The sequence below is a fragment of the Cryptomeria japonica genome, chromosome 3 (assembly GCF_030272615.1).
Source record: "Cryptomeria japonica chromosome 3, Sugi_1.0, whole genome shotgun sequence".
NCBI lineage: Eukaryota > Viridiplantae > Streptophyta > Pinopsida > Cupressales > Cupressaceae > Cryptomeria > Cryptomeria japonica.
In genome coordinates this window covers 343,664,631-343,686,018 of record NC_081407.1, presented here as the reverse complement: position 1 = coordinate 343,686,018, position 21,388 = coordinate 343,664,631, and the positions used below count along the sequence as shown (strand labels likewise).

The following is a 21,388-nucleotide window of genomic DNA, read 5'->3' as shown; positions in this document are numbered from 1 at the left end:
ATCGTTCTCAGCTGCTTGAAACATCCTATTGAGTTTGGAATACTTTGGAATTTGTGGCAATAAAAAATAACCAACTCTCTTAACTGAATTGATGCTTGAAAGACATTCCCAAGTATAGAAATGTAAAACATCCAACAATTATTAAAATGTTTAACTGTAGATTTACTAGAGTTGAGAGGAAAGATACTTATATCATTGTCAGCCTCCCATAGCTCTTCTAAGTGATGTTCCCCTTTATAGTTTTCATAGAGTTCTAAAACCCTGAAATTTTTCAATGAAAGGTTTGAGGGAATATCTTTGTGCTTAATCTCCAACCAATGAAGCCAGACCAGCTCACTTGAGATTTCATGAATTACTTGATCAAAATAATCTCTTACATTCAAAAATATCTTTAGTCCAACTAAAGATGGTGAAAGTGACAAAATCCCTCCATATATATTAACAATGGGTTTGTCCTGTAAGCAGGAACCATGAAACTCGCCACTCTCACTAATTAATCCTTTATTACAGTGGACTTTCCTTGCTAATAGGAAAATTATTAAGCAAATTCAGAAAAAGAATACATGAAGCCAAAATCTAATACGCTAACGAGAGAAAGAAAGGATATGAATGTAAGTATATCTAATGAAACCCAAACTTATCTTTAAGTTTTGCCATTGTTCTTCGAATGACATTTATTTTCTGAAGAAAATAAAAAAATTGTAAAAGTCAAAATAAATTTGTTTTACATTTGGAAAAGTGAATAGACAATTTGATTCATAAAATTGACAAGCGAGACTGTCATTTTAAACAAACTGTTTAACAAAGAAAAACAATAAACTCTTAAACATAAACTTAGCGGACAGAAAGATGTTTTCCTTTCCAATGATAACTAAAATAACAAAATCAAGAAAATATTAATCTTGCTTCAGTTTTTTTATTAGCAATGAATAATCTGTTAAGCCGACCAAATTCGATAGGGTGAATTTTGATTTGAAATTTCTCTTCCTAGATTTCTTAAATGGTCATGCATTGTTATACAATTTTCTTCATCCAGTTCAACTAAACTTTTAGTTTTGAGTCTTTCTCAACTGTACAAACCACTCCATCTTGAACCATTCCATACTTCAATTGCCAAACTATTCTCCTCTCCAATAAAAATACAAGCAGTATCTAAGAACATTTATTTCTCTTCAAAATCAAAGGTATCATAACTTAATTTCAAGATATTTTTGATATCTTCAGGCAATATTCTTGAGATCTTATGTAAGAGAGATTCCCAATATTCCTTATGAGACTCTCCATACAACTGTCCACCAAATACTTCAAGGGACAAGGGTAATCCATTGCAAATATTTATAAATTTTTCAACAAGCTTTTCAAATCCATTCAGAAGGAAACATTGTAAGAAAGCATTCTAACAAAAGAGCTGTTCTCCGTAAGACGAATCAAGTGGTTTCATTTTATGAACAAAAGATATACCCCCAAGATCTAAGAACTTCAAACTCTCGTGTTGTAACAATGATGAGACTACCTCCTCAAAGGCTTTCTCAGGCAAGAGAGCATCCAATTGATCCTTGTGATCCACATCATCAAAAACACAAAGCATCCTAACAGATCTCAAATGCCTAGTAAGAATTACCTTATCTTTTCTATACTATCAAATGCTACTGGACACCAAGGTGTTTTTTTCTATACTATCAAATGCTACTGGACACCAAGGTGTTTTAGGAGTTGAATCTGCTTGTTATACAACAAGCCTTTGGCTGCACCATTTCTGACATAAAAAATAAAACTAGATCTATCCATGGATGAGGATATTTTGTTGTACAACTCTTTGGCGAGTGTGGTTTTTCCGGAACCAACCATTCCCCAAATTCCTACAATTTGAACAACGTGACCATCTTGGGCAGATTGCAGTGTATTCATCACAAAGTGTTGCATTAGCTCTTTCAATTAACCAACTGGATATTTTGCAACAACTAGTGGCACATCTTTTATTACTTTCAAGGCACAATTCATAATATTTTTCAACAGTCTCTTCTCATCGCTGAACAAGTGATAAGAATGTTTTTGTGGAAATAAAAAGTTATTGGCACATCGTGCAAAGTTGTTTATGTGAGGACATTATGTGTGTTCGAGTCTTTTGGTTGTATTTAGACAATGTAATATGCCTATGGTGTACCGTATCATAAACTCTAAGTCAGGTTCAAAGTCCTCCTCCCCCTCTGAGGAGGAGGTTTCAATTTCACCATCTTCTAGTTCGATGCCTATCGAGGAGCAGATCTGCCCTCCCATCTCCCCTATAGTGTCATTCTCCATACCCTGAGGGTACAAATTGCCATCTTCAATTGCCAGTTGAATCCTAGGCTCCATAGGGGAGGGTGGAAGTGAGTTCGCTATCTTGGATTCAATGTCTGCCTGTAGGGATTTGGTCTTCTCCAAAAGTGTAAGAAGATCTTGTTGGCTCTCGCATTGACCAGAGGAGGGGGGAACTATGATCAAATGGGTTGCCTCCATTAGTGTGACATTCTCCTTATCCAGAGTATCGTTGCAAAAGGCATCCCCGGTGTCAACGGCAGTGGGAGGTTCCGGTTGCAGTTTTACCTCAATAGGAGATTTCATACAAAAATAATTTCGTTGTATCGTAGCCGAGACATCACAACTAATATCGATATGATCCAAGGAGAAGCATTTAGGTCAAATATGCAACTAATCTTCCCTATCAATCTTTTGAATCTAGATCTTCCCTGCCCCAATAATTTTGACTTCATCTGGGATCTTGTTGATTTGATCTATGCTAATACAAATTCTGAGAAAGCTTGCCCATAGTTTATCCTCCAAGATGTCATCTACCGATACAAAGGTACCAAGGTTTTTGAATATATCCTTAATGACATCAATGTACCAATAATCTGAGGGACAATTATACAGTCTTATCCATACCTTGCTATCTGGCAAGAAATATCCGGGGATTGAAATTGGGCTGCCAATCAATGATGTGAACTTCAATGCTATCTAACATGTATGGACCTTTATTTTTAGCTTTCCATTTCTCCTCATTGCTCATAAATTCAATCATATAGAAATCATTCGGGAGAATATTAAAGTTGATATCCTTTCCCCACTACGCTCTACACCAGGATTCAAAGTAGTCCTTGACCCGCTTTCCACCACCCCACTTGATAAAAAGGCAAGACTCAAGCAAATTTGACCTAGCAGAATTAATTTTATTCTCATCCAGAAAGATAGTGGGTCTTGAGGTTTTTCTTACCGGTTTATGAAAACGGGGTCGCTGAGGGAGAGAGCTTGCTCTTCGAAAGTCAATGTGTCTTTCAAGATTCGGTCGAGGGTTCCAATTTTTTAGACCGAAGTTGGATCTCTAAAACCTAGCTTGGTACACCCTTGAGTTATCTTGCCTGAAGCACCCATTCCGCTTTTGGAAATTACCATGATCAGTCGAGGGAACCAAAAAAGAGTCGGTATGAGGAATGCCTCTCTCGAGTGGCGCATCGAAAGTGTTAGGTTTAGACGGTGGATACCAATTTCGAGGGCCCTCGGATGCGGGATGCTTAGCCTTGCAGAACCAGCCTTTGTTATTCCAAATGAAACCATTTGCCTTCCACTTGTGCAGGTCAATAAGGCACTGGTTACCACTTGAATAGGGATTTCCATAGTTTAACCGCAGACTGGAGTATTTGGAGCCCTGTAACCTATCTGTTTTCCCAGCATTAACGGGTTGTTGGACAGCATGCAATCTACATGTCTCAATGAGGAAGGCAATATCCTCTTCATCACTCCAAGATCCAACCTTCGTAGACTGGGCACCAGAATACCGCACATCGGTAACCCTGCTCTTCTCACCAGCGCCACTCCTGCTGCCCTCTAGTGCTGCCATTTCACTCCCGAATGATTATATTTAGAAAAAAAAATCCTCTATTATTATTGTTATTATTCTTATTCTTGTTATTATTCTTATTCTTATTCTTATTCTTATTATTCTTATTATTGTTGTTATTATTATTATTTTATTATTTTTATTCTTATTGTTATTGTTATTATTATTGTTATTACTTTGTGGGGTTTGGTTTATTTTGAAGCCTATTAACTTTTATTACTCCTTTTATGTTTTTCCATGAAAGATTAATTCATGAGAGCTTTGGTAATAATAAAAGAATAATTATTAAAAAGATATTAAATATTTATTTAATCACTCATAGCCATTTTTATGTGTATACATTTGGTTTTGTAGAAGAAATTAGTTGATTAAGCTAATATTTCAAAGATGTTTGGTTTTCAGTGTATTTTCTATTAGAATTTGAATTTGGTATTGGTTTAAGAGTATTTGAAAAACAATGATCATTGAAATCAAAAGTTGAAATTAAATTATGTATTTATTGAAACATTCAAATTTTAAGAATTTAAATTTAAATGTTTGAAATTATGGTCAAAACTAACTTAGAATTAGTTGGAAAAGAAAATGAGATCTTGCAATTAGCCAACGATTTTAAATTTACTTTGTTTGGTGGCAAGTACTTATCTCTTAGCAATGCACTAATATAATTTGTTGGTTAGTTGATAGATGATTTCAAGCTCATAACAAATAATAATTTGAGAGCAATATAAGAAAAATTCCTACCATACCATGAAAACTCTTCCCGCCTGCATCCCCATGATGTTATCGCCGCTACTGCTAGTTTGTAATGGATGGAGCAGAAATTGCTACAGAATGGAGCTCGGTAGACTCTGAGTTGAGCACGGACTAATAGTCAAGTCCATATTGAATAAAAGTTTTATTGAAGGAAAAGTGTTTTTTTATTGTCTTAATTTGAGACAATTAAAATATAAAAAATATATTTAAGACAAAATTAATATTTTGTCTTACTGATCAAAAAAAAAAAAAACTAATATTTTGTCTTAAATTAATGTCTTAAATATCTCTATTGTGTAGTAGTGAAACGTTCATGTAAATTATTCATCATAATTTTATTGGATCAATGAAAATTATAGTTGTTAAGGCAATCATTGGCTTAAATTTGAATTCATACTAGGAACAACATTAATTAGGACTAATATAATTTAATTAAAGAAATAATATTTTGGTTCAAAGTTTTAGGATACTACTCTTTCAAAATATTTTAAGAAATGATATTCTATCAAGAATGTGATATTTGTTTTTGACTAAATGTGTTGAAATAATTGAATTCACCTAGGGTACACATGACAAACTATCAATCAAGAGGTATTTTAAACATTATTAAACTATATAGTAACATTCTATTTACATAACATGACAAAACATAAATGAAATTCAAATACCTGAGTTTAAAATAGAAAAAAAATATATTAAAAACTAATAAATTATTCATCAAAATAGAGAAAAACTTGATTTGTTAGATAATTTCAAATCTTGTGTGGAAGAGAGAATTAAACATAGTATACTAATAAATAATATATGACTTTTATTATGTTTTATTTAAACTTTGTTACTTTATAGTCTATCTAGATAGTTGATAATTATTTGAAGTGGCATGAAATATTGTAGTAATCATGTGTAATAGTTTAGTGAATATGAAGTTAAGGGAGAGTCAACTTTAAACTTTTATGATAGTAATTCAATAATTTACTAATAAAAATAAAGGAGTTATTTTTCACTCTTTTATTTTATATGTTACTTGTCAATAATCTTGATGTAGAGTTTTTTGTGTGTGTGTATACATAGACAAAAGTTTATTTAATATGTTACTTGTCAATTAATAGAAGAGGTGGGATCAATTAAATAAATAAAAGTATTTATTTAATTTAAGAAAAGGACAATTTAAATAAATAAAAGTATTTATTTAAATGAGAAAAGGCTTAGTAGAGGATAAATAAATAAATTAAATAAATAAAAATTTAATTAATTAATAGAAGAATCAGGATAAAATAATTAAATAAATAAAAATATTATTTTTTGGTTAGTTGATAGATAATTTTAACAAATAATAGTTTGAGAGCAATAGGTTCATGTAAATTATGTATCATAATTTTATTGGATCAATTAAAATTATAGTTGTTAAGGCAATAGTTGGCTTAAATTTGGATTCATACTAGGAACAACATTAATTAGGACTAATATTATTTAATTAAAGAAATAATATTTTGGTTCAAAGTTTTAGGATACTACTCTTTAAAAATATTTTAGGAAATGATATTCTATCAAAAATGTGATATTTGATTTTGACTAAATGTGTTGAAATAATTGAATTCACCTAGAGTACACATGACAAACTATCAATCAAGAGGTATGTTAAACATTATTAAACTATATAGTAACATTCTATTTACATAACATGACAAAACATAAATAAAATTCAAATGCCTAAGTTTAAAATAGGAAGAAAAAAATATTGAAATTAAAAACTAATAAATTATTCATCAAAATAGAGAAAAACTTGATTTGTTAGGTAATGTCAAATCTTGTGTGGAAGAGAGAATTAAACATAGTATACTAATGAATAATATATGACTTTTATAATGTTTTATTTAAACTTTGTTACTTTTTAATCTATCTAGATAGTTGATAATTATTTGAAGTGGCATGCAATATTATAGTAATTATGTGTAACTGTTTAGTAAATATGAAGTTAAGGGAGAGTCAACTTTAAACTTTTATGATAGTAATTCAATAATTCACTAATAAAAATTAAGAGTCCAAAAAATGCAAAATCTACATTTGGAAACCTGCAAAATGCAAAGTTAACAAAATTAAGAGTCCAAAAAATTAGATTACAAGATAACCTTGAGCAAATAAGCATATGTGACTGCTATCATACAAAAGGAATGAATATGAAAGAAAAAGTTCTCTAGCAATTGATTAAGCACGAAAATATTTAGCATTTTTAAAAACATAACTTTATGGTATAATTGTCCAAGTTAAAAATGAAATAAAAACAATAGTAGAGTAGTAGTAAGAGCTTTGTATGAATAATGTAGAGATTGTGCATAACAAATAGTTGCAAGTAATCAATGCTATAAAAATTGTGTTGAAATCTGTAGGAATTTCTAATGTCAATTGTGTTATTGTATATTTCATGTGGTCTTATTACCTGATGATTTTTGACAATGCAAATCAAAATTCACGATTTTAGTGAATTTAGTTCAAATTTGTAAGTGTAATGCTTCTCGCCTAAATTGGGAAACACTGTGAATAAAACCTATATCACACCTAGGTAAAAATTGTCTAGGCAGACTTAAAAACTATCTATTTATCCAACAAAGTCATAATATTCAAAGTCTAATATTTTACCTTTCAGCTTGTCCTATTCATCTTCCTAAGCGTCAAGAAAAGTATAGCTTCCTTTGAGAAAAATGTCAGAGTTACAATGAGAGAGTTTAAAAAAATGGTTATTATTCTGACCATAGACGAGTGTACTAGTAGAAACCTTTATAGCTGCAAAGTTAAAGTGTAGTTTTGTTGTTATTATGTTGAAATTCTCAAGGAAAATATGGTGTTGCATGTTAAAGGGTGCTCAACTATGCAAACTTAAATTAGTTTTTTATCTATGCTTCTTTACATTGGTATTAATGAAAATTCTTGTAATAGATGATAAAGAAACAAATTCTATTTGTATGTAATCTTAAGTTACCTAGTAAAGCACAAGCTTGGTGCAATAGGATCTAGCTTCATGTCTAGCAAAATCAAAGTAAGCAGAGAGTAAGTAAAAAATGAACCATAAAAGTGAAGGAAAAGAGTATAATAAGTATTAAACATACATATATTCAAAAAGTTTCATAAGAGTGCATAAAACCTACTAGAAGAAAAAGTAAAAGAAATACAAGTATAGAGCTTACGAGCTTCTAGCAAATTCTTCAAGAACTTTAAAAAAGAGGCATATCTGCCATGCTTTTTATAACATTTCTGGATACATGTTCTATGTGGTACAAAAACATTTTCTGGTTTTTCTTTCTCCATGGCAAGTGCAGCTAGAATGACTATAAAAATAACAGAGGATAAAACAATTAAAATTTTGCATTGGCCTAAAACTAATGACTGACATTTAAAATGTTTTTGGACAACAATAGTGTAATGCATTATGTTTTCATTTCAAACTAGTTTCCCAAGAACAATTTCTACAAAAAAATTTATAATGCGTAGAATAAATAAAGCAATCTAAATAGGAGAACACATCTACAGAAACTAGTGTAGATAGGAGCAAGTGTCAAGCACAATCTAGAGAGAAGGCATGAGATTTGGATTATGAAGGCTACAAACATTTGATATTAAAATGAAAGAAATTTAGTCAAATGGTTCATTTTAATATTGTTAGAGTATCCAATATTCAACGGAGTAGTTATTAAATATGTAAGCAAAAAAGGAATTGGCAAGCGAAAGCCAGTAAATCTGAAAGAAAGCAAGCTTCAAGACATCAAAAGTGAAAGTATGACAAATCAAAAGAGGAAGGTTGTTTTGGCAATGGTTTGCTGGATGGAGAAATGTGAAAAGTTTGTATAGACTTTCCTCCTGAACCCAGAGGATATCTTCATATTGGACACGTAAAAGTTTCTTTTCTAAACCAATACTTTGCTCATAAGTATAAAAGGAACTTGATTATACTGTGCTTTCCAAGGTCATGGCCATGTGTTTGAGCTTCTCCATTCCAGTTTGTGCTATAGACAATGTTTACAGAGTATTGAATTTTAGTTTTGATGATATTTGTTATAACTTTATAACATAACAAATCAAATCATGTGTTATTGCCATTTCAGTGATATCACACGAAGCTATGAAAAATCTTAGATAGAAATGTGAACATTGACTATCTTATGTCAGCATACCATCACCCTCTTGTTATTGAGGTGTGTGCAAACATATCTAATGCACATATAGTATCAATCTTGTTTACTAAGCTGCATGCAAATCTCAAAAAAACCAGAAGATTCTCCAAGACAAACTAGATTGAAACATTAGAAAGGTTTACATTGAGTGCCAAATGCAAAAATTGAAATTCACAAGATATGTTCTAAGAGGATAACAGTTTGTGTCCTAGGCAATTCAGTTGGGTTATGGAAAATTTAGTATGTGATAAAAACAAATGCCTATCATGATCAATAAATGGTACTCGCTTGAGGTAATTAATTAACTTGACATATATTTGAATGCATATTTTGCACCAATAGAATGTGTCTTACAAACTGAAATCATACATTAAACCAAAATTATTATTGGTAGAAAACCATTTGGTCATTGCTCCAGTTGGTTGACCTTTCTTACCCACATTTCTCTAGCAATTGCTTTATCTTTCAAAGGGTTGCTAATTTTGATGGACACTACTTATGTTTTACTTTGTCAAAGATGCACTGTGCACTTCTCTAATCATCAACAATTGAGACCAGTATTAAATATTCAAATCTAATTCAAATAAAATTAAATGATTTTGCAAGACAGATTAGCCCTCTAGGTAAAGTGGCTAGTTGAAGCTGAGTATTCCAAAAATTTGTGCAAAATGCAAAGTGTGCAAGTTAGTGGCATCAACATAGCTTTTGAAAGATCATGCAAAAGTTGTAGTCAAAAAATGATCTGTAGCAGCATTGGATTAAGTTGTTTCTAGATTATAGCGAAAATCAGAGACCTACAAAATGGGTGAAAGAAGTTGCTAAATACAATGATAATTATAGGAGAAAATAAGAAATACAAATAAACAACTATAACAACAAACGACCATTGCCCATTGCACATATGCATGCCAGCAATGAAACAAAATTTAACATTTAACTCACAGAAGTATTAATTATATTATATATTTTAAAATTAAAACAAATATAATTGAAAATGTAAGTCTAAGATTAAGAAGAAAACATGAAAACCATACAAAAAAAATTCTGCAACTTGTTTCTAGCTAAAAATGTTCAATATGAAGTTGAAAGCTGCGCATTGGCAAACCAGTACACATCAACTAGAATATGTTAGGGGACCAACAATCTACTTTATTATTTTATTTTAGATTAAATGTAGCATGTTTCTGGGAATCCACATTTCAGCATTGAATAAGTTTTCAATCACTATTTGATAGAGATGGGGTGGAGTAGAAATCTTTTCATTGCTCAAATTTTTCCAAGTACAAAGAATTCCTGAAGATAAATCAGACCAAAAAATTATTCTAGATTTTGATAAATATAATTAACTTTCTTGCAACTTAAACAAAATCACATTTAAGAACTAACAAATACAAAAAGTTTGTAAAATACATAGAAACCATGTTGAACTCATCTGGTATAATATGAGGTATGTACATTCAATAAGACTGGAAAATATTTAGAATCTAAGTTTACCCTTTTGACTGTTGAATACATTATTACGCGCATTTCAGAATTGTGTGTAAAGTGGAGAATGGGGATTTTTGGAAATCGTGAAGAATAAGCTTTTTTTTCTTTTTTTCACTTTTAAGTTAAAATATCTATGGACTTTGAGGATTCATGAATTATTTGGAATCTTATATTGTGGGCTAGGCTAAACAACTTTATTGGTACCATTGATATTTTCCTCTCAATTTCTTTTGTCAAAAAATGTGGCCAGCTTGTTAGTTTTAAAATGAGCAGAGAAGAACATAAGATAAACACAAAATAGAAGAAAAGAAAATCAGACAACAAGAAAAGACATGAGACACAAGATTAACGTGGTTCACCACTAAGTGGCTACGTCCACCAGAAACGCAGGGAGAATTCTTATTAACCAGTATCCAATTACACAGTACATAATGTATGGGCTACACGTAGCCATTTATATAAACATATCAAATATGAAAAGGAAGAGTCTTCTAGGGAAGACAAACAACCATGTGACTGTTGGGCTTCATACACCTAACAATCTCCCCCGTGAAGTCCAACTAGTATAGTCTATAACATTCCCTGCATCTCCATTCCAAGGCTCATATTACAACCAGCTCTTGAGAAGATTTTAATATCGCCAAACTTTGTTCATGAACAGTGCGAATTAATCTTCTCCAAGTCAGATCAGAGTTAAAAATATATTCTCTAACTAATTCATCCGGTAATCCATAATCAGGAACACTACTATCTGAAGATGCATAATACACTCCATCAAAGTCTTTTGCTCTTATGCTCCCCTGTAATAGAATATCTAGAAGATCACCATTATCAAATTTTAATACCCAAATATAAAACTCTCGTACAGGTGTGAATAGCCTACAAACATCACTCCCAATTCTCACAGTTGCCTCACTGAATGAATTTGTTATATTTTGTGCAGAAACTTGTGTAGTACCTGCAATAAATGCATTCCACTCTGCCTCCACTGCTACAATTTGAAACAATAAATCATCACTTTTGCAATCTGCCTGTTCTTCTTCAGGGTCATCTTCATTCGCTAGATTCGATACTACATCCTCCTCACCCCAGGAGGCATCCTTCTCATCTTGGAAGGGAAACAAACTACTATCTTCTTCAAATAGAGAATACAACAAACCCTCTTCTTCTTTAGCCGAAGTCTCCACCTCTTTCCAACCATCCCACCAATGACATTTGGTTTCAACCTCCACTTGGACATCACTCTCTACCAAGTTTAGATTACCAAGATTTTTCGATGATTGATTCAGCTTCATCATCTGAATTGACATCATCATCTAAATCTTTAGCCTTTTTGTCGATAACATAAAAGCACCTAGCTCCGGGATCAAACACAAAGTAAGGGCACCCAAATCCGGGATCAACTATCCAATCGGATCCCATCTCTGCTCAACATTTCACCGTAGCTCTGATACCAATTATTAGTTTTAAAATGAGCAGAGAAGAACATAAGATAAACACAAAATAGAAGAAAAGAAAATCAGACAACAAGAAAAGACATGAGACACAAGATTAACGTGGTTCACCACTAAGTGGCTACGTCCACTAGAAACGTAGGGAGAACTTTTATTAACCAATATCCAATTACATAGTACATCATGTATGGGCTGCACACAGCCATTTATATAAACATATCAAATATAAAATGAAGTCTTCTGGGGAAGACAAATAGCCATGTGACTGTTGGGCTTCATATACCCAACACAACCAAGGTACCTGGCACGATACAAACCACATCATGCAAGTTGAAGGCTTTGACAGGTGTTAGTATATGTGTCAAAAGAATAAGGAGTTGAACAAATATACAAAAGAGTTGGTACTCTTTTTAAGGCTAAGTAAATAGAATGATTTTTCACTTCATGTTTTCTTTGACGGGTATGAAAAAAATGCAAGAAATATTTCAAACGAAAATTAGAAAAACTTGTGAAGAAATGTAGCAGTAATTTTATCAGATTTGCCTTTGTGGGGTTGTGTAAACTAGATAAGAAAGAAGTGTAGATGAATGAGAGAGTACAGGGTCTGACAAGCTGCGAATTTGAATTCATAGCTCTGTAATTTTTTTGTGCAGAAGAATTTTTATTCTGTATTCATACCATGTCCTTGTTTAGCTAATCCAGATTGGTTACATATATGTGTTTTAGTTTAACACCCTAGAATCTGGGCATTTGGAAAACTTACTTTTTATTTGAATAATCTTTGACTATTGCAGCTTCTCTGCTATGCCTATGCCTCTATTGCAAAAACCCCTGCAACACTATAGAAATTTCAGACGATTTAGTCCTTCAAAATAGAAATTTACACATATTCTAAGCTAATAGAAAATAAATTGAAACTGGGAATACATAAGCCTAAGCTAATAGAAAATAAATTGAAACTGGGGATACACAAGTCTAAGCTAATAGGAATACACAAAACTCAGAGACCCTCGGATATGAGCAGAAGCAACTAGAAGCAACAATGGAGAAATAAAACTAGCACAAAGTACTAAATGTTGCACACAGAGATGCATTAACTATGTAATAAATATATTTAATACAATTACTGGAATTTGTGATGATGTTTTTTTGGCGTGCGCATTTAATAATATTAATGAAACAATAAATTTTCTAGCCTTATTTTAATTTCCCTTATTTTCAATAAATGAAAACTTTCCAGAAGCTACGCCAAAGATTTTTTAATTTTTTATAAAAGAAAGAAATTAACTGCATCATCCAATGATATTAAAAATAAATGATTTTATATAAATTATTAAATATTTTAAATACCAGAACATTTGAAAAAAAATAAAAATAAAAAAAATACTGAGACTTGATTGGATAGCTCAAAATAAAAAATGCACCTAACGGATGCATTAGTTACCTGTCGGCCAACAGGAACTAATAAATTCTAGCACAATACTTCGTATAATTACATCAGCAACGATGAACTGGCCTGTACTTGTAGCTGTAAAAGTAACACATGTCAATTTTTTTTTCAATTTTTTATAATTAAAATAAATAAAAAACACTAGGAAAAATATAAGGAACCGATCAGAAAAAAACAAAAAATTGCCATAAATATTATTTATCAAATTTAGATGTTAGAAACTATAGAAAAATTTAACCTTCAATTTGCACAAATTAATAAGAAAGAGTTGAGGTGAAAACATTAGTTCCCTACCTATAATAGGGGCCAGCCTTAAACAGCACACACTAAGCTTTGACTAGTGTGTGCTGTGTCATGTGGGCCCCACTGACAATTACTATTTTCCATTTTTTTTTCATCTATTTTCGTTTTCCATTTGGTGTATTTCACAAAAAGTGTCATACCCCCCCCAAAAAATAAAAAATAAAAAAATTTATCACTGACGTCCGTACATGCCTTGCTTTGGGTAAAAAAATTTAATTTTCTTTGGGTAAAACAATTTACGTGCTACATTTTGAATTTGCACGCATTTAATTAATTTTTTTAATCTTTCAATTTTTTAACTTCTAAATTAGGAAATTTAATAATTTAATAATTATTGTGTATTATATTTAAAAAGTTGTTAATGTAATTATTAATTATTTTTAATTATGTTATATTTCAATCATTGATCAATAATTAATATTATTAAATTTAATTTAATATGATAAAAATTATCAATTAAGTATCAGTTTAAAATCAAATTGTTAATTAGATATAAAATAATATTATAATTACTTATTAATTTATTATAAAATTAATATTTATTTCTTATTTTTTGATATAAAATTAAATTATGAATAGAAAATCTAATAATATAAAATAAAATAAGGTGCTTTAATTGTATTTTAAGTGATAAATATATTATTTAAGATGTTATAAATTTATCTTTTAAATATTTTGAATGGTAGGGTCTCCTTTGGATAATTATAATAGATATTGTAATATTAAATTAAATTAATTTTTTTTTTTAAAGGGACAAATAATTAACTAAAGACCCCATCTACAACACAATAACATTCAAATGTGATTTGAATCTATAATATAATAAATAAAATATATATGATTTAATTTAATTTAATTAAAATTTTAATATATTATTTCAATTATAGTGTTTTAATTAAATGTATAAATTAACTCAATTAATCTACAATATAGTATAGAATAAGTCATATTATATTTAATATATTTTGTAAATATATTACAATTGGCATGTGAACTTATATTGTTTTCTGAGTTCAGTGATGTAAGTTGGGTTCATTTTCTATTGACTGAGCTACCATATCCTATCTAGATGATGTCCCTTTTGGTCTAGATATACTTTGGTGATTGAGTTTCCTCCAAGGTTAGGCCCACCTAGCTTATGGAAACCATTTTTAGGGACCAATAATAGTCTAGACCTTAAATTGCCAAAAGACCTCTAAAGATGTGATTATATAAGATGTAGAAAATATCAAACATTTAGATTTTTCAATATCTTCCATCTCTCAGCTACTTTGGATTATATTCAAATGTTAAGTTTACTTAGTCTCTAGGAATATTTCTAGAAGTCTTAATTGTCATAAGATAATATTTTCATCTTTTATCTTTTATTTACTTCTTGTTCTAGGTCATTTAATATTTATCATGTTACTTGTCTCATTATTTAGAATTAAGAAACATAGTGCCATGATCTTTCTTAATCCTATATTTCAACCTTACCTGTATAAGCAAGGCAACATATGTACATTATGTATATTCATTATCGATCTAATCAATTATACAAATAATTAAGAATTATTTTTCTCTTTTTCATCTCTTGTGTAAGGCATCCTTTTGGTTTTCTAAGTAATCCTAGAGGCTTGATTCCATTAATCAACACTTTTAATACTATAATTTATTGGAAGATAATTGTTCACATCATTGGCTAATAAATGATGTAACCACCTCATCATTATCTTAGATAGATCTATCTTTACTCAAATCCCCATCCACTTCACATACCATTTTTTATATCAAGGCTAAAATCATTGACACGAGATAAGGAGAATACGAACTCCATGATTCTTTCTATGTAGGGATTTGTCTCACTTTCATTCAAGTCCTATGGTCAACCATGAAGTTACTTTCCAAAGTTTTAAATGTTGGGGTATCTTAGATAAAGAAAATATTAACGAAGACAACATTATGGGTCTATAGAGATGAAGAAGAATAAATACTTATTATACAAACAAAATGATATCCTATAGGTAACCATATATATGTGAAGTGTGTTACTAAGGAAAATATTTTGAACTACATGAACAAGGAATAATAGAGCCTCTTCAACCAAAATTTCATTCAATATTTCAAGGACTCAGGTGTGGATCATCTAAAATTGTTTCTTTAGAATTTGAGTGTATATTTATCGAAACACCTAAATCTTTCCATGATATTAATAATACTAAGGGGGGCACCCATGAAGATTCTTTTAAATATATTATTGAGTTATTCCAAGACATAAGCATAATATCATCAAATCTACATCATCTACATCCATTCACCTTCCACTCATTTACATAGCCTAATAGATTGGGGCCAAAAAGAACCTCCTATTCTTGACAAATTCTAAAATGATGAGACAAGCATCAAGCTTATGGGATCTACCTATTAGATTGTTTAGATAAGGTATATTCTTAAATATAGAGGAGAAAAGTAAGAAGAACGCACACCTATAAAGTGTGGCAATCAAAGTTGAATCAAATTAGGAAACAATCGAATTTATAATGCTAGATTAAAACATACAAAAAATCAACATAATTTTTAAGAGATAGAGTTGATGTATTGTAACACAAGTAACAACATGACTAATGTGTTTATTGACCTTTTGGAAAAGTTAAATTTCATACAATATAGTAATGTGAGGTTGCATGCCTATAGGGAGCTATGGAGCTTCTCTAAAGATATAAAATTATAATTATTTTGTTCAATGAATGTGAGTGTCATGCAACAATTGATTTTTGTATTTATGAAAAAACTCATAAATCAAAAAAGTTTATTTAAAATAAATATAAGTGAACGGGTAATTTGATCACCAAATAGTGTAATAACACTATCATTTTAATAGCTATTTGATTTGCAAAACAATAAATTCTTAGACAAATGTATGCATATAGAAAGATAATTATTTTCTATTAATAACTAACATAGTAAAAGAAAGAATGGACATTACCTCTATTTGTTTATGAGCATTGACAATATGTTGGGGTTGCCAAAGCCGATAAGGTGAATGTTGATTTGCAATTTCTCTTCCCAAATCTCTTAAGTGGTCATGCATTGTTATATGATTTTTATTGTCCAACTCAACCAAACACTTATTTTGGAGTCTTTCCCAACTAAGCAAACCACTCCACCCTAAACTCTTCCACCCTTCAATTGCCAAACTATTTTTCTAAACTATTTTTCTCCCCAATAAAGAAACAAGCAATATCTAGGAACATCTCTTTCTCTTGAGCATCAAGGGTATCATAACTTATTTTGAGTCTCCTTTTTATATCATCGGACAATATTCCTGAAATCTTTTCCAAAAAAGACTTCCAATGTTCCTCACAAGACTCTCCATATAGTTGTCCCCCAAATACCTTAAGAGACAAGGGCAATCCATGGCAAGCCTCTACAAACTTTTTAACAAGCTCATTAAATCCATTCGGAGGACAAGGTCGTAAGAAAGCAAGCCAACAAAAAATCTGCTCACCAAAAGATGAATGAAGTGCTTTCATTTTATATACAAAAAATATACCCCAAGAATTAAGAACATCACGCTCCCGTGTTGTAACAATTATGAGACTACCCTCTCCAAGACGGTCTTTTACGGGCAAAGAGCATCCAATTGATCAATATGATCCACATCATCAAAAACAAAGAGTACCCTAACAGATCTCAAATGCCTGTAAGAATTTCCTTACCTTCCTCTGTATTGTCAAATGTTTGATTTTGGACCACAAGGTCTTTGAGGAGTTGAATTTGCTTTTTATGCAATAGACCTTTGGCTGCACTATCTCTAACATCAAAAACAAAACTGCATCTGTCCATGGATGGCAATCTTTTGTTGTATAACTCTTTGGCAAGCGTGGTTTTGCCAGAGCCACCCATTCCCCAGATTCCCACAATTCGTGCATCACCTCGGGCAGATTGGAGTGTGTTCATCTCAAAGTCTTCCACTATTTCTTTCAGCCCGACAGGATGTTTTGCAACCGTCAGTGGCACATCGTGTTTTAATTTCAAAACACAATTCACAATATTTTTCAGCAGTCTCATCTCGTCACTGAAAAAATGAAAGCATTGCAAAATCAAAATACTGACAGGTTATTATGCAATGCCAAAGTAAAATTACATACATGTGAAAAAGAATAAATATTTGTTAAAATGGGGAGGTCGAAAGTGTGGCGCTTACTCTTCATTTCTTATTATTTCACCAGTGTAAAATGAGACGTTATGGAGAGCCTCCTTCCACTCCTGAAGTTTTTCTGGGCTGTATCTGCCTTACGTTCATGCTCCTCAAACGCCTTAGCATGCATTCCTTTACCTTGATATACCCATCTGAGATCAGTAGGCTCTACATGGTAGAAGATAGGAATGATTTGGGTGCCAGATTTAAGCATAAATTTCAGCTCTGCCAAGCATCAGGGCGATTCTGCATTGCCCTTGGAGAAAATAGCAATGTGAATCAAAGCGCCGGTCATAGCTGCTTCTATTGTTCGGGGCAAGAAATCGCTGTATTCCAACTCCTTTGAATCCAAAAAAACTGAGAGTGCCATACCAGTGAGAATACCATACAGAACGCTAGCCAAGGTGTATTTGACGTCTGGACCACGATGATTGATGAATACATCGTACGACAGTTTTTTAAAGAGACTTGGGGTAGAAGTAGATTCAGATGGTGCGATTCCATCATAAACGCCCAATCCTCAACCTGGGTTTTACTCCCGGCTGTAGAGGTGGACGCCATGAAAAAGAATCGAAGTGAAAAGGAGACAAAATCAATGCAATTAGGTTTTAACCGATCACAGAAAAGCAATGAAGGAAAACAAGCTGTAAACAGGCTACGTTTTGAATGGTTCTTATCGTAGAAAAGGGGATAGAGATAAGAAATGATCAAATGCCAAATTGAGTGGTTCTTATTTTAGTACAAACGCATCAGACGACGAATATAAGAAGTGACGAGACGATGGGAATGAAACTTCGCGGAAGAAACGCAGAGTTACGGGAGATGCGGACCCATCTTGTATAGGAGAGCATGCGGACTTATTCATACAAGGAAAGGATGAAACTCTGTGGAAGAAACAGAGAATCTTGTCTATTCGTACTCGGTGACAATAAATGCGAAAGAAAGAGGAGGAGAAACAAAGTCGGTGATGAGAAGAATGTGAAATGTTGAAGCGCTTCGACCACACATTCAGCTTTTTGTACAACAAAGTTTGAAGAGGTGGAGGTGCTTCGACCAGAACCGTGTAGAGAACGGAGTGGACGTTGGACTATTACAATAATGATGTGATGTACATAATAGATCCACTAAAATAATTAAGTTAAAAGACAGGAGTGAAAAAGAATAATGATGTGACGTTGGCCTCCTTATTCCTATCTTCTTATTAAAAGATAGGAGTTATTTATTAGGTAGATTAAAATAAAATAGAAGATTTTTAATGTTTGCAAGGTTAAAGATAGTTTATAGGATAGTTATTCTTGATATGTTAATGATTTATCTTGAGAATAACATAAGGATTGGGTAAAGGTATATTCTAATGACAATGATTTGCTAATTAAAGATATTAGTTTTCCACAATCTATGATAGTTCTTGCTAATGCTTCTGGATTAGATCGTGTTGTTTTGCATCTAGGAGCATTAGCAAGAATGATTTGTTAATTTAAAGAGGTTTAATTTTTTGCAAGATTAAGGATAAAGCTTATGGATGTTTTTGGATAAGTCGTGGGTTGCTTGGTTAGATTTGGCAATATTGGATATACAATGTTGTTGATGTTGTTTGGATAATCGAGAGTGTTGGTTGTTGGAGTGGCTCCATGGATTGAATTTGGATACTAGGTAGGGAATCAAAATCTAGAAAGTTTGATCTTCTAAAGTTAAGGATTGTGACTTGGTATCAAAATTAAATTTGTTGTGTTGTGTGCTTAAGTTTGGCCAATGTTCAAGCCACAGAAAAGAAAAAAAGAGCCCATTCTAGCACCAAGGGTGAAGGTGTTGCACAGATAGAAGAATGAGATTATTGATTGTGATGGGGAGATGTGATAGGGAATGGGTATATAGAGGCAATGTAGGATGTGGTTTCCAAGGACTATATATCATGTTGTGCCTCACTTGGTTATGTATAATTTATTATGCTTATGCTTGAACATATTGAGAGATTGTTAAGACATGTTTCAATATCTTGTCCACTTCCATATAAAGTTCAAAAGTGGGGATGATGATGTGTATGATGGTATGTAGATGGAAATGTGATGCATGCAATGCTACCATGTTGTGAGATGGATGATTAGATAATAGTTATGAAGGATGGATGAAGTGTGTGGGTGGAAGAAACTTGCCCTCAAATGTGGGATACATATAAGTGGTGGATCTACATATGCTACCCACAAATATGTTTTCATCATGGTACTTGCACAAGACACCATGTGAATGGTTTTCATGGCATGATTTTTTTCTCTTCTTTCTTTATTTTTTATTTTTGATATTCTAGATTTAAACATCCACTTTCATGATAATATGATAATATCTCATTTTGAATAGCTACCTTGCGTGGATGATTTTATAGTCTTACACTCAATAGATATAGATAGTGTTGTGACCTTTGATGATTGCTAGGTTGGCTTCTCCCAAGGTACTACCAATGGAAATAGAGTGGGAGGTAGATAGGATGAAGGATGTAGGGTTATGTAAAAGATTGGATGAATGCAATGTGGGGACAGGGGAATGTGGGATGATAAATCATGATGGCTAAAATTCGTGGATGGAAGGATGGGATGATGGAGGATCAAATATAATAGGGCCAATAAATTCCTACACTTCGTTGGGTTCTTGGATTAGATATGTTGTCAGATGTGATAGTGGCTTTTAGAAATTTTTTATTTTGAAAATAGTTGGCATAGAGGACCATATATTTTTATGCTCTTAAATAGTGATTTTTTTAATTTTACATCAAGCATTTGTATTGTGATATTTTGGGACCCAAAAAAATTTTGCACTGAAGCTTGTTGGATATTTGTTTGAATATTTGAATTATACATTGATGTTGGCATTGTAATATTTTGGAGTCCAAGTGGATTTCAAAGTTAGTATTTTAAAATTGCAAAGGTCACTAATTGACAAAATCCACATATTGAATGAGAAATTGGAAACTATATCTCATTGCATATATCCTTCACCCATACTTTTAAATCTTAAGTAAAAATTGAGTTAATCCAATCAATCTAGTTGAAGTAATCAATATAACCTAGCTATGAAGGATGTCATCAAAGGGTCACTAACAAGGACTCAAAATGAAAAGCATAAATCTAAGGAGTTGTGCCACACCCATAGCAAGCATGAGTGTATTATTTTCATCCAAATTCTCTCTAACATTTTCATTCCCATAAATCAACCCATAGAAAATGCTAAATGACAGGCATCCACCATTTTCTTGCAATACACAATCGAGCTATCAAGTTAAAAATAGCTAAATATTATAAAATACTTGAAAACATCCCACTTATCAATGCTTGAAGTTGGAGAACTAAATTCAAGAACTAATAGATTGAGGCTACATCAACTTTAAGAGAGTTCTACAGTCACGTTACAAAATAAGTTCATCAAACACCTATATTGCACATGATCAAACTTGTCCACAATAAACTCAAGATAAATTAACTTGCATCACAACCATTGATTCAAACCATGCATAAAAATCCTATCAATCCCCATTCACACCATACAAGAACTAATATCTTGTCTATTGGGCCAAATTACCTTTTCTCAATTTGGTCTTATCATATCCCATTGCAAATTGAACTTACAAAATCGTCAACTATCAAATTAAGGTATTAATCCTTTATGAGTAAGGGTTACTTGTAACCATCCAACACAACTTAAACCACACACACTAAACTTTGACCG

At 31.8% G+C, this 21,388-nt stretch overlaps 1 long non-coding RNA gene across 2 annotated transcripts; it reads right to left on the bottom strand.

Moving 5' to 3' along the window:
- Positions 1 to 11,860: 11,860 nt before the first annotated feature.
- LOC131077211 (uncharacterized) lies at positions 11,861 to 18,591 on the bottom strand. Of its 2 annotated transcripts, XR_009113560.2 has the most exons (4): positions 17,678 to 18,591; positions 16,457 to 17,548; positions 13,183 to 13,266; positions 11,861 to 12,577 (listed from the first exon to the last, which is right to left on the bottom strand). It is a non-coding gene; the product is annotated as an uncharacterized LOC131077211 (long non-coding RNA). The 2 variants fall into 2 exon arrangements; XR_009113561.2 differs by lacking the exon at positions 13,183 to 13,266 and having other exon boundaries at positions 11,862 to 12,577; positions 17,678 to 18,587.
- Between the last annotated feature and the right edge of the window lie 2,797 nt (positions 18,592 to 21,388).